Source organism: Sinohyriopsis cumingii, chromosome 8, assembly GCF_028554795.1.
Source record: "Sinohyriopsis cumingii isolate HCF-2022 chromosome 8, ASM2855479v2, whole genome shotgun sequence".
In the NCBI taxonomy this organism is placed as follows: Eukaryota; Metazoa; Mollusca; class Bivalvia; order Unionida; family Unionidae; genus Sinohyriopsis; species Sinohyriopsis cumingii.
In genome coordinates this window covers 11,874,237-11,887,438 of record NC_142968.1, presented here as the reverse complement: position 1 = coordinate 11,887,438, position 13,202 = coordinate 11,874,237, and the positions used below count along the sequence as shown (strand labels likewise).

Below are 13,202 nucleotides of genomic sequence, written 5' to 3'. Positions count from 1 at the left end.
CGATATTTTTGATGGAGTTAACTTTAGTATATTTCAAAACCTCAGGAAAACACTTATTATCCAAAAGGGAAGTCAAGTAATTGTATTGGTCTCGTATTTATAAAAAGGTATTCAAACAAGGTAGAGACTCTAAACTGCAATATTTCGAGTCTTGACTACACTGCATAATAGTTCATGTTAAAGCTGTATAAACAATATAGGTATACTCCAAAACTAATCTACGTAGTTTCTTTGAAGAAATGAAAGGAAGAAATCGTTGGACATCTCCTTTGTGACTGAATTCATAAAAAAGAATCCTTGCCAACCCTTTGTAAGTAAGTAATGCAAAATATAAAAACACGGATTACAAATTACTTTTACATTTCGGTTATTCCAGGAGAGAGGTAAAAAAAGAGTCGAATCACTAAACTGCATAAATTCATTACAAAATATCACATACCGCTCCGGTGGCCTAGTGGTTAGAGCGTCCGCCTCGGAAGCGGGGGGTGGGTGCTGGTACGTGGGTTCGAAACCCGACCGAGTCATACCAAAGACTTACAAAAATGGTACTAACAGCTGCCTCGCCTAGTGCTCAGCATTAAGAGGATAGTGTTAGGACTGGTCGGTCTGGTGTCAGAATAATGTGACAGGGTGGGATATCTTGCTTATATGTCTGCGGCATGATGCCCGAGTGCTCGACATCACTATAAACTGCGACACTGCAGACATCGTAGCGATATGACTGAAAAATTGTTAAAGCTACTTTAAAAACCCTAATCACACACACACACACACACACAATATCACATTTATACTGAAAGTCAAACAACAAAAAAGATTTAATCTACAAGACCTGTTAATATTTGAAAATATTAATATCCTTCTGAATTGTATGTGACAAAGAATAATAATTTAATTTCAATCTTTTACAAGAAATAGGGTAAACCGAGACGAATCTTTCTTCTCAGTAGAGTTAGTTCTTCTCAATGGAGCCTGCCAAGAATTCATCATGGCAAAATTTATCATGACAAAGTCTGCCCTCACAATCAAACTTATTTACTCCACACACTGTCCCAAATTTTTCAGTTACCCTGTAAAGATTCGTTTTGCTAAATGCCAACTTTTCATTAGCAACCAATCATGTTTGTACAAATCAATATATATATATATATATATATATATATATATATATATATATATATATATATATATATATATATATATATATGCAAATTTCTTCCGTGACAAAGTACAAACCATTAGAGATAAGCTTGACAACACAATTTCAATTTATTTTCTGCATATTTTCTATCCTCATGCAATGGAGGTATTTGGTTACTATACTAAAATGTTTTTATTAGCAGATTTTTAGAACTAGTTGTCGTTCGTCCTTCGAGTTTAAAGATGACCAAAACATCACTAACTGGTTTGATTTCTTGATTGCTTGATAGGCTGGTCAGGCAAATTTCTGCTCTGAACTGTCTATGGCTCACTTGAGAGTACATGTACATGTCGCTTGAGTTTACTTAATCAATGGAGGACGTGCTGCAGTTTTGAGATTTACAATGCTCGCGCGCTGCTTCTGCAATTTTCCTCCGGTCAGTGTCTGTTAACTCCAATATGACTGAGACTGAGCCAAGTGGAGAGATCTTGAGCGAGACCTTCCCAAGACTCAGGGTCATTGTTGAAGTGGTTCAAGGCTTACTTGAGAGAATCTTTGAAGCATTTCCTCTGACCTGTTTGAGATCGCTTTCCTTTCTTCAGCTCGCCATTGAATATCTTTTTTTGGTAGTCACGATTTTGGTTCCCAGGTAACATTCCCATCTCAACTGCAATTTATCAGCACTGTGTGTAGATTCTTGGAAGGTCTGCCGATGTCTTTGTGAACTTACACTGACAGGCGGCTTATGTGAAAATGGTTCAGTTCGGTACAACGTCCAGATTTCGCAAACGTACTTCCGACTCGGCAACATGATGGCTGTGCAGACCTCACGTTTTGGTTGTAGACGTATGCATCTGCGCTCCCACACATTTGCGCTATTCTTCTTCTTCTTCTTCTTCTTCTTATTATTATTATTATTATTATTGACTTGTTATTCTAGTTAGGTTTTCGGGTTCAATCCAAAGTTTTGCTACCGAAAAACCTTTTTTTATGATTGATCCCAAGTTTATCTTGCAAGAGAATTTTGGAATCGATCGTAGGTTTGTGGGAATATATTTCAGAGGTCATTACTAATTTCTCCTGATAAAATGCGTCACATGTTTGCCCGTTGATATATTTTTGGGATCGATCCCAAGTTTATTTATTTACAGATCTCTCGGATTTAACAAGTCTGCCAGATAAAATATTTTGTTTATCATTCCCTACTTCACAAGACTTCATGTGTTTATAGTTAATGGTATGTTTGTTTAGCTGGGGATATCCATTATAACTTCCTACCTTATTTGTGAAGAGATAGTTCGGGGTTCATCCTTTGAAAGATAACAAGGGTTGAAAGATAATCCCGATCTCATGGTGAATGATCTTTGGGATCAGTCTAATATTTGCTTAAAACTTGTTTTGGCATGACCAAGTTTTTTTACTTGTTCTTTTATGTTATGAATTAAACCAGGCAGAGTAATAAATAAGGAGATAGATTGGAGCAAAAACATTGTCGAGTTACCACGTCCTTGAAATTTGTTTATTTTGGTATTTCATTGCACAGACTAAGAGTCACACATATTAAACAATATGATTTTCTAAGGCAATGTTAGCAATAGTAAGCATTATCCACCCCTTTTTTTAACGCGTCCTTTTAATATGGGAACTATCTTCATCTCAGCAGTAGAACGATATGGTGTGTTTTACATTTTTAGTACTGATATAGGTTAACACCTTCTATACCTCATGACTTTAGTTATACCGCGATCGTCACACGCAAATGTATGCTCTATGAGAAAGTTAAACTATCATTATAACGCTAGTAAAGTCGACTATCGTAAAATTATGCAGGTGCTATTATCCGGCAAATACTGTTACACACAATGGTCCATCTACCGAGCAAAGCAAACAATTGCGTGGGTTTGACTGGAAGTCCTTGTTCTTCCTTATTTCCGAGGACTTCAAGATACGGTCGTTGTCAACTGGAAAATTACATAAACGCAAAGAGACTATACAAAATTTATTTTGATCAATCAATGATCACAAATAGGCAACAATGAATTCACAATTGCATGGCTTTTCCTTGTTTCATATTTGCGTGGGTTCTGCATGTTTCCCATTTGCATGGCTTCTATACTATGACAAAGGCCGAACATTAATGTTTCCGTTCCATCTCAGAGTCAGTCAAAAACACAGCCTGGAACTGCATTAAACAAATACCCTCTAATGTAACGCGTTCACATTTACAATAAAAGACACAACAAAAGAGAAATGTCTCCCTCACAATTATTCCATGGGAAAAATATCGGCCATGTCATGAATATTTCTCATGGAAGGACACAGCCGAATAACACCTCCTAAGTAAGATAAGAACTACTTGGCCTCATGCCAATTGGAAACATTTGGTCCTGCTCAGACCCCATCTCAAGCACGTAAACAAATATACCATTTTGCGAAACTAATCCATGCTCTTAACACGATTTGGCAAAGCGAAACGGGACCGGCAAGCTGATCAATATACACAAACAGTCATTCTATTTTTACTGTCTGCAAATCTGCTACATGTTTTTGTTCGCTAACGCCTCGGTATTGTACCTACGCGCCGAGTCGCAGTTGGTTTTCTATATTCACCAACAGTCTCGAACTAGGCCATGCTAATTATTTTATCCTTGGTAGCCACCGAGTACAACTTATCAGTCGTGCTGATACTACTTTTCGCTGCCACGAGAAGTTCCGAATGGACACTTATTCGCGATAACAGCCACAATAACAGAATATTTTTAGGCTGAAATCAAATCGCTACTGTTGAAATGCCTTTGAGGCTAGAAACTAAGTTACCAGTGGGCCTGGGTTTTTTTTCAGCCATATCCTGTAAACATCTTGAGAGATCTAGGCTGCTTCGAAAAGTCTTTTAATTGCACTAATATTGCGACATTGTCTTTTTGGCTGTAGTAGATTTGCTGCAATTTATTATCCATCGCGTATATATTCCAACAGTGGTCTAAGGTTGACATTGCCCGGGGTGGGAGTGGGAGACAAGCGCCCCAATCCTCCAAAATGCCCCATACGGCCTGCGTCTCTTACTGCCTCTGTCAACTAAAATCCAGCTCCTGGCCTTCGCGAGTGGCTTAGATTTGAAGCCCGGCAGACCATGTTTTCTACTAACAGGAGAAGGGGTGAAGGCGGCCCACTGGCGCCTTAAAACCAGTTGCTTCGGGTAGATGGGACTCGTAAACCTTGGATGGTAGCTCATCTAGGAGAAGGAAAACTCCGATTCCAAACCTCTGCTGCCTTGTGGCTATACCCACTCATGGGAAAGGCTAAGGGAGTAAACCCCGACAGAAAATCCGGAGATGGAGTCCCTAAGGCGGTATGACATTGACTTCAACGTCATTCCGGCAACTCCTGCGACGCCGTTGGTGCCAAGCTGTATCGGCATTCGTCGTTCCCTTGGGCACACCAGCTGCGTGGAGAGGGGGGATCTGCTGCATGGGCAACAGCTGATTCTCCATACCACCCTGCCCAGGCTTCATAGCTCCACTGGAGAGGACACTCCAGCGTCGTCGTACGGCGTCGGCACAACACGAGAAGTAGCAGTTTACCGGTTCTAAGTCAAAGCTCGATTGGCGTAGAGCTTGGCGCCAGGGGTTACTTCTGACGGTGGGAGAGATCATCAGGTCTCACTGGACAGCTACCGCCCGCCTCAAGCTGGGCAGCCCCCAGTCAGTAAGGTGCTGCCCGCCATGGCCTGCCTGCTTCACTGGGTGCGTGGAGCTTAGAGAACCATCTCGACAAGTGGGCCACAAAACTCTGCACCAGGAAAGACTAAAAGAAGAAATAAAAAGACTCCAACTCTTCGTTTTGCAACCTGGAACATCAGGACCATGTGTCCTGGATTGACCACTGACCTACAGCAGATCGACGATGCACGGAAGACTGCCGTCATTGACAGAGAACTCTCCCGACTGAACATCGACATTGCCTGCCTCCAGGAGACCCGACTGGCTGACAGTGGCACCATCAGGGAAGCCAATTACACATTCTTTTGGCAGGGGAAGCCCTTGGATGAACCTAGGCAGCATGGTGTAGGCTTTGCCGTCAAGAACACGCTAATCGCCTTCATTGAACCTCCATCATCAGGTACTGAGAGAATCCTTGCCCTCCGGCTGTCAACATCCTTAGGCCCGGTCAACATCTTCAGTGTGTACGCTCCAACCCTCTACTCCACCTACGAGGAGAAAGACAAGTTTTATGAGGCTCTGGATCAGGCAATATCCAGTATCCCCAACAATGAAAGCCTTTACTTACTAGGAGACTTCAATGCTAGAGTGGGAGCTGACCATGAGGCCTGGTCCACCTGTCTCGGCTTTTACGGAAGGGGCAAGATCAACGAGAATGGTCAGAGACTGCTGGAGATGTGCTGCTTCCACAGCCTATGTGTGACAAACACTTTCTTCAAATGCAAGGAGATCCACCAGGTGTCGTGGAGACACCCACGTTCACGCCACTGGCACCAGCTTGACCTCGTCATCACCAGGCGTGCAGAACTGGCCAGTGTCCTTCTTACCCGCAGCTACCACAGTGCCGATTGTGACACGGACCATTCCCTCGTGGCCAGCAAGGTGCGAATATTACCCAAGAAGCTGCACCACGCCAAGAAGAAGGGTCACCCACGTATCAACACCTGCTGTGCAAGCAACCCAGAGAAAACACAGCAGTTCATCAGCAAACTGAAGGAAGCCCTCACCAAAGTGACACCTGATGACACCATTGATTCCAAGTGGTCCCATATCCGTGACTCTGTGTACAATTCAGCCATCACAGCTTACGGGAAGAGGGAGCGAAAGAATGTCGACTGGTATGAGGCAAACTGGGAGGAGATGGAGCCCGTGACTGAGGCAAAGAGGAAAGCCCTCCTGGCATACAAGGCTGCACCTAGCCCGAGAACACTACAAGCCCTCAGGATTGCAAGGAATAACGCCCAGAAGACCGCCCGCCGCTGTGCCAACACCTACTGGCTGAACCTTTGCAACAGTATACAGACAGCTGCTGACACCGGGGATACAAGAGGAATGTATGAGGGTATCAAACAAGCGACAGGCCCCCCCGGCTACAAGACCGCCCCCCTCAAGTCCAAGACGGGCGAAGTCATCACAGACCAGGGGAAACAACTGCAGCGATGGGTTGAGCACTATCTCGAGCTATATGCAACCCAACACAATGTCACTGGAACTGCCCTGGACGCCATTCCAGACCTGCCTGTCATGGAGGAGCTAGACACACAGCCCACCCTGGAAGAGCTCGGAAAAGCCATCGATTGCCTTGCCTGTGGGAAGGCTCCCGGAAGCGACGGCATTCCGCCTGAAGTCCTCAAGAGCGGAAAACCAGCACTGCTCCAGCCCCTACACACACTCCTCTGCCTTTGCTGGGAACAGGGATACATCCCACAGGACATGCGTGATGCCAACATCGTCACTTTGTACAAAAACAAAGGAGACCGTAGCGACTGCAACAACTATCGGGGCATCTCCCTCCTCAGCATCGTCGGAAAGGCCTTTGCCCGTGTTGCCTTGGCACGCTTGCAGATCCTAGCCTCCCGCGTCTACCCAGAATCCCAGTGTGGATTTCGAGCCGGCAGGTCAACTGTAGACATGATCTTCTCACTACGTCAGCTGCAGGAGAAGTGTCGCGAGCAGCGGATGCCCCTCTACGTTGCCTTCATAGACCTGACGAAGGCGTTTGACATGGTTAGTCGGAGTGGACTCTTCAGACTTCTGCAGAAGATCGGCTGCCCCCCACGTCTGCTTGCTGTCATTATGTCGTTCCACGAGAACATGCACAGCACAGTGTGCTTCAATGGCGCAACATCTGAAGCATTCCCAGTCGTTAGCGGAGTCAAACAAGGCTGTGTCCTTGCACCGACGCTCTTTGCCATCTTCTTCTCCATGCTTCTCCAGTACGCATTCAAGGACTGCAGCGAGGGAGTGTACATCCATACCAGGGCTGACGGCAAGCTGTTCAACATCGCCCGTCTCCGTGCTAAGACTAAAGTCACAGAGGTACTCATCCGTGAATTGCTCTTTGCCGACGATGCAGCCTTGACATCACACACGGAAGATGGACTTCAGCAGCTGGTATGCTGCCTCTCCCATGCATGTAAGGAATTTGGACTGACCATCAGTTTGAAGAAAACAAATGTCATGGCACAGGACACAGACTCTCCTCCCTCTGTCTCCATCGATGGGTACAATTTGGAAGTTGTCGAGAACTTCACATACCTCGGGTCTAACATCTCCAGCTCACTCTCCATTGATTCTGAGGTGGGCGGCAGGATTGCCAAGGCAGCAGCAGTGATGGCCAGACTTAACCAGAGGGTCTGGAACAACCCCAACCTCACAGAGAAGACCAAACTGCGTGTCTACCAAGCGTGCGTGCTCAGCTCACTTCTCTACAGCAGCGAAACATGGACCACCTATGCAAGACACGAGAGGAAACTCAACAGCTTCCACCTGAGATGTCTGCGGCGCATTCTGCACATCCAGTGGCAGGACAAAGTACCCAACACAGAGGTTCTAGAACGCGCCAACATGAACAGCATGTTCTCCATACTCAGCGAGAGGTGCCTTCGCTGGCTCGGCCATGTCAAGAGAATGGACCCAGGTCGCATTCCCAAGGACCTGTTATATGGGGAGTTAGCAGAAGGTGCACGACCAACTGGACGACCACATCTGCGCTACAAAGATGTTTGCAAGAAGGATATGAAGACAGCAAACATCAATGTCAATGACTGGGAGAGCTGTGCAAACAACCGTTCCAGCTGGCGTCTAGCTGTCAGGCAGGGAGTTCAAAACGCAGAGGAAAAGAGAAGAATAAAGCAAGCTGAAAAGAGAGCTAAAAAGAAGGATAAGCAAAAGCGTACTTTGGAGCTATGCCATCGTCTCTCGTAGACGGACGGATGCCAAGGAATATATTCCAACAATCGGAGTAGTCTCCAAATATCTACTTAAGGCGTATCCAAAAAGTGCAATTCCGCCAACTTTTTATGCTTCAATGACGTAAGTTTTGTTCTATGAGCTAACGTCACTGCAACTATACCTGTATACCAAACTAAAAAAGACTATGGAAACATTTATATGGCGGTGAGTTTATGGGTCATAAAGCTTAGGCTGCCAGGAGTTATTGTACGGCTTTATTGTCAGCGCTTTTGCATCGTTAAAAATAGATAGTTTGTCCCGGAGAAGGGTAACACAATAACTACTGCGCTACTGATCATTGCCCAAGTTGCAATTTTCTCTTGTGGAAAAGATGTCCCTCCTTGAATATGTCGATGGAATGAGGCCTTATTTAATCAGCATCGTAAGATCAGAAGTTTTGGGGTTGAGCTCTTTAATATAATTTTCGTTATTAGGCCATAGCTAATGGCCAAATTAGCATCCACAACACTGCTTTAAACCATATGGGCGATTTGCTTGTCGTCCGTATTCAGTGTAAAGCTAAAATTTGCTAAACACTAATACTGCATAATAAAAGACCCATGGTCCACTGTTTAATGTAATGCCATGACCAGCAACTGAGCAGACATGACGGCAGTAGCATCAAGCACCATGAGAGGAACACAGCTTTTGGTTTTGGATTTTAGCTGCATTATGTTGTCCGTCTGCCCTGTTAGCAGTGTACATTTTTGCTTTGGGATTTTAGCTGCATTATATTGTCCGTTTGCCCTGTTAGCAGTGTAGCGGCAGATGGGATAATTGTCATGCATTCACATTCTTGTTTCCTGGATAGTGATGTCTAAGTTGCCAGTGCCAAGGCATGGTTAAGAAGCCGCTATTCGGTGCCATGTAACGTATTTATGAAAAAGCTCACGATATGCCCAACAAAAATATATTACTCAATGTCGTCTACTTGTTCAGACTGGTTTTCGTGGTGATGGGCAGATCCGCAGCACAATCTCATCAAGAGTATTGATCATCACCATTCATAGATAGGTATTATAGTGACCATAGAGCTTTTCGATTTCATCGTCGTCCATTTCATCCTTTATTGTGTAGCGGCACCGCCAGTCACTGGCAAAGCAAGGGTCAGCTTTGTTTCGTTTCCTTTCAAGCTTCTTTATTTACAACAGATTCAGCCTTATGTTTTCTGTTTTTTACCCTGCGAAAAGAAGTGGTCGAATACCTCGTCGAAGTCCATTGTTTCTTTAACCGGTGCTAGGATATAACCTATTCGGTGTTTAATATATGCATACAAAAATTATGATAAGATGCCAAAATAATGATCAGCAGAATGGTATGTATTAGTTGTTTCATTCTTGCAAGTGTTTTCACATTATGCTGCTTGTCTCCAACTTTTTTTTGTGCTGTAAAGCAGTTGACTCAATAACTGACTTTGTTTGTCGATAAATAATCCCTTAAGCTATAATGGTTAAAAGTCTCAGGATCATCGTAGTCTGTCAGTTTTATACTTGTTTTCCGATTGATATCCCTAGTCTGCTTTTCGCCATTCACTGGATCAGGAAGTGTTATAGTGTCTACTTGAGTAATAATTCGAAAAGCCTAACAATTCAATAGCTTTCAGTATTTTCATCAATCTCCGGACCCACCGTCTTATTGCTGATGTCCGATCGATCATTTGGAGAAGCCCCATCACGGGCCTCTTCTACGGCTTGTTTACTTTCCATATGCTGGTGGTGTACCAGCCGATTGAGCACGCCCACCAGCTAACGCTGACGATATTTTCTTGATCCCCATTGTTAACAATAAATATATAACATTGGCAACAACTTTATACCTAGTAGGCTGATCAGTCTTGAGTTGAGATGTTGAATGCTTAGATTCAAACAGGAGTTTTCGAAAGTGAGTGCACTCTGCGTGTGTTGAGATATATTGTTCGGACAGAATCGTCCAAACCGTCGCGATCTCTGCAGTTAATGACACACCCATTGACCTAATTTAGAATTTCATTGAGCAGGGAATTGTGAACACACGTACGTTTCGACCTGCATGACGGCCAAAAAACGTTGACTTCATAAACTTGTCTTTCTTTATTGTCTGGGCTTTTGTGGCAGAGCACTCATCGAGGGTACATTGGGTCAGTTCACCATAGCTAGTTGTAAAGCCTTTTGGCGGGGTCAATGATAATAACTTGTAGAGACTGTTTAAAAGATTCTGGTTTTGCATTCCTCCTTTAAGCGAATAGTAAGGGCATTTTTGTATGATAATATGCTGTAAGACGTACCGATAATGGCCTACAAGGAAGTAGAGCACGTAGAGCTGTTTCGTCCACAGATGATCAAGTGCTTTAGTAAAGCATTTTAGTAGAACGCAAAGAAACATCTTTCATTTGTAATGTTCATTGTACATCCATGATGCCATATTTATGCAATAAGCCATGTCCAGCCAGAAAGCGCAGTTGTCGGAGAAGTACTTTGCTTTACTCAGATGATGGTTGTTTGCCAGAAAGGCAACCTCTTTGTTTCGAAGTGCTTCCTGGCCTCGTCCGATTTTCGGTCTTTTTGCCTCGAGGTTTTGAAGTAAATCGTGACCTCGTCTCATTTTGTTGATCTTTTGCCTCGTGGTTTCGAAGTGCTTCCTGACCTCGTCCGATTTTTTTGTCGTTTAATTCGGGGTTTTGAAGTGCATCGAGACCTCGTCCCATTTGTTCGGTCTTTTGCCACAGGGTTTTGAAGTGCTTCATGACCTCGTCCGATGTTTGGTTTTTGTCCTCGGGGTTTTGAAGTGCTTCGTGACCTCGTCCCATTTTCGGTAGTGCTAGAACTCTAGGTTCAACAGCGGGCTAGGAATGCCTACAATAGTGACTTGGACCGTTACATATTCAGTTTGTAAAACATTTCAGTGTCCCTGACATTTGTCTTTTGCTAGAATTTAAGCCGCACGTTTCTTCCGCAGTCTCACGTTTCTTCCGCAGTCTCACGTTTCTTCCTCAGTCTCACGTTTCTTTCAATTTCTTTTGTGGTCTTTAAATTTGTATTATTATTTGCTGACCGGTGATAGAAAAAGCAAGGTTGACAACGGTTGTGCCACCTTGAATTGAATGTTTGGGTTATGAATTGTTCAACAGATTGAAAACAGACAAAGATGTAATGATAGCTCAAATAACTAAGTGGTCCCCGGTGATGTACATTTGTTAATCTTGTTATTAAATCTTGAAAGCTGCTATCAAAGGCTGATGCCCACTTTTTGTTAGAAAAAAATTAATTGTTTTGGAGATATCATGTGTAGTATTAACTTCCACATGCACTGGTCAGAAGCCGTTTGTTTTGTGCTTTCGACGTTATTTTATGCTGAATAGATATTATTTTATGAAGTTTTAAAACGCCGACATTACTATTCGATTGTTTAGATGTCAGTGTAGCAATGTTATATTAGTGGTGATGTAAAATGCAGTGTCAGCTAACATGGTCTGATGGCAACGGTAGATGTTCCACCGTGTAATATGGACGACTGAGAGTTTTCGTAGAGATGCGTTGTCCTGTAGGAAGCGCGGTCTCTATGCCCATGTCTTCGTTGTGGTAAGCATGGTTAGAGTTAGCGAATTTTATTTGTTATAGACATGTTTGTTGAAAAGCTTTACCTACAGCGCACTTCAAAAACTATTGGATATCAGCATGGAAGCGGCAATAGTATACTGTGGTTTTCATCATACATAAATAGAAGACTCGGTTTGTAAAGATCATGTTTATTGGAAGAACCTTTTAAAGACTACTCATAGTACAAGAGATTCAATTAGCACCATTGATATGTAGACCATCACACGGTCTATTTTAGAATTGGTTTTTTATGCGGTGGGAGAAATGATACTGCATACCGCTGATTATTTGTAATCATTTATTTGATATTGTGTAGGACTGTGCTTTCAAGCAGTGATGTTTCTAGGTTCGGTAACAGAACGACCAAATGGATTGGCTTGGGAAGATGAAAACGTGAGAGGTTCTTCTCTGAAAACTCCTTTAGGAGTGAGATCATGACTGTTGATCGTTTGGATGTGTTTATACACATTTGGATGTTGATGGAAACTTCTCGAGAAAGCTTCTAAGCTGTCATACAGCGTTTGTTTTACTAACGTTTGGATGCTGATCGGAGCTTCCCGAAAAAGCTTCTAAGTTGTCATACAGCGCGTGTTTATACACGTTCAGAAGTAATGTATCGCGCCAGGTTTCTTTGTCGTTGTGTTGCGTAATGATGGTAGTGATGATTTGGAGAACCATGGGAAAGCCAGTAAGAATCAACAAAGCTCTTACTGTAGTATTTTTGTTGTGGAAGCAGGTGGTGACTGCAAATTTGTCTATTTCTTTGTGGCCTTATGATTGCTAATATGTATTTTATTTTAGGTTTAAAGTTACTGTGCTTTTTTAGTTTGACGGTGAATGGCGGATCTCGAAGATTAGATCAAATGATTCGTACTCATATATGAAATTATGTTGGGATTTACATTTTACATATTGGGTTTGCTGGTTGATTATAGGGGAGTAATGATTTTTTTAAAATTCATAACCGCAAGTCTGACGTTTGTAATTACAGGGGAGGAGTAATTGTCAAAGGCGTTGGTAATTAACAAACATTTGGTATGCGCTATTTGTATTTACGTCTTGTTTATAGCTTTGTTCGATTTTAGTGATTATTTGTTGATTATGGGGAGTCGGTGTTGTGAAGATATTTCTCAGGCCGAGTAATCAGCCAATTTCTTGGAGCAAACGTTATAACATGCATTATTCAAGAAACTTTGTCATAGCATGGATTCACTTTGTAAAATGGACCCTCCTTAATTTCTTAACCTAAGAAATTCCTTGGATACTTTAAGTATACATATTTAGAAACGTGCAATAGAAATAATACTTTTTTGAAGTAGGTGTTTTGGTTTTTGTTTTGTATTGCATGGCGTGAAGTAATACTATTAGGCTCGGGTGTTTGGTCGTTAGGTGATTAGAAACAAACTATTTGAAGTATTCTCGCTCGATTAAGAACCTTTTTGACAACGACTGTTGTTTGCCTGTCATTGAAAATGAAGGAAACCAATTAGCCGTAATCCATACTTGTGCGAGTGTATAATTCACTCCGTAGAG

The 13,202-nt window shown here is 42.9% G+C and overlaps 1 protein-coding gene across 1 annotated transcript in view; it reads right to left on the bottom strand.

Moving 5' to 3' along the window:
* Positions 1-13,202, bottom strand: part of LOC149792980 (uncharacterized) — a 132,331-nt gene that overhangs the window by 39,432 nt on the left and 79,697 nt on the right. The window lies entirely within an intron of this gene.